The following is a 2,053-nucleotide window of genomic DNA, read 5'->3' on the forward strand; positions in this document are numbered from 1 at the left end:
GGGTCCGCACGCTTAAGGTTTCGATGACAGTTATATTATGAGTTTATGAGTTTTGATGTACTGAAGTTAGTTCGGAGTCCCGGATGTGAACACGGACATGACGAGGAGTCTCGAAATGGTCGAGACATAAAGATTGATATATTGGACGGCTATATTCGGACACCGGAAGTGTTCCGGGTGATTTCGGAGAAAACCGGAGAGCCGGAGGGTTACCGGAACCCCTCCCCCCCCCCCCGCCCCGGGAGAAGTAATGGGCCATATGGGCCTTAGTGGAGAGAGAGAGGGGCAGCCAGGGTGGGCTGCGCGCCTCCTCCCCCTAGTCTGAATTGGACTAGGAGAGGGGGGGCGCCCCCCTTTCCTTCTCCCTCTCCACCTCTTTCCCCCTCCTAGTAGGAGTCCTACTCCTACTAGGAGGAGGACTCCTCCTTGGCGCGCCATAGGGGCCGGCCGGCCTCCTCCCCTTGCTCCTTTATAAACGGGGGCAGGGGGCACCCCTAGACACACAAGTTGATCCACGTGATCATATTCTTAGCCGTGTGCGGTGCCCCCTTCCACCATAATCCTCGATAATATTGTAGCGGTGCTTAGGCGAAGCCCTGTGACGGTAGTACATCAAGATCGTCACCACGCCGTCGTGCTAACGGAACTCTTCCCTGACACTTTGCTGGATCGGAGTCCGGGGATCGTCATCGAGCTGAACGTGTGCTAGAACTCGGAGGTGCCGTAGTTTTGGTGCTTGATCGGTCGGGCCGTGAAGACGTACGACTACATCAACCGCGTTGTCATAACGCTTCCGCTGTCGGTCTACAAGGGTACGTAGATCACACTCTCCCCTCGTTGCTATGCATCACCATGATCTTGCGTGTGCGTAGGAAAGTTTTTGAAATTACTACGTTACCCAACAGTGGCATCCAAGCCTAGGTTTTATGTGTTGATGTTGTATGCACGAGTAGAACACAAGTGAGTTGTGGGCAATATAAGTCATACTGCTTACCAGCATGTCATACTTTGGTTCGGCGGTATTGTTGGACGAAGCGGCCCGGACCGACATTACGCGTACGCTTACGCGAGACCGGTTCTCCCGACGTGCTTTGCACAAAGGTGGCTAGCGGGTGACAGTTTCTCCAACTTTAGTTGAACCGAGTGTGGCTACGCCCGGTCCTTGCGAAGGTTAAAACAACACCAACTTAACAAACTATCGTTGTGGTTTTGATGCGTAGGTAAGAACGGTTCTTGCTAAGCCCGTAGCAGCCACGTAAAACTTGCAACAACAAAGTAGAGGACGTCTAACTTGTTTTTGCAGGGCATGTTGTGATGTGATATGGTCAAGACATGATGCCGAATTTTATTGTATGAGATGATCATGTTTTTAACCAAGTTATCGGCAACTGGCAGGAGCCATATGGTTGTCGCTTTATTGTATGCAATGCAATTGCGCTGTAATGCTTTACTTTGTCACTAAGCAGTAGCGATAGTCGTGGAAACATAAGATTGGCGAGACGACAACGATGCTACGATGGTGATCAAGGTGTCACGCCGGTGACGATGGTGATCACGACGGTGTTTCGAAGATGGAGATCACAAGCACAAGATGATGATGGCCATATCATATCACTTATATTGATTGCATGTGATGTTTATCTTTTATGCATCTTATCTTGCTTTGATTGACGGTAGCATTTTAAGATGATCTCTCACTAATTATCAAGAAGTGTTCTCCCTGAGTATGCACCGTTGCGAAAGTTCTTCGTGCTGAGACACCACGTGATGATCGGGTGTGATAGGCTCTACGTTCAAATACAACGGGTGCAAAACAGTTGCACACGTGGAATACTCAGGTTATACTTGACGAGCCAAGCATATACAGATATGGCCTCGGAACACAGAGACCGAAAGGTCGAGCGTGAATCATATAGTAGATATGATCAACGTAGTGATGTTCACCAATGAAACTACTCCATCTCACGTGATGATCGGACATGGTTTAGTTGATTTGGATCACGTGATCACTTAGAGGATTAGAGGGATGTCTATCTAAGTGGGAGTTCTTAAG

The sequence above is a fragment of the Triticum aestivum genome, chromosome 3A (assembly GCF_018294505.1).
Source record: "Triticum aestivum cultivar Chinese Spring chromosome 3A, IWGSC CS RefSeq v2.1, whole genome shotgun sequence".
Classification (NCBI taxonomy): Eukaryota; Viridiplantae; Streptophyta; class Magnoliopsida; order Poales; family Poaceae; genus Triticum; species Triticum aestivum.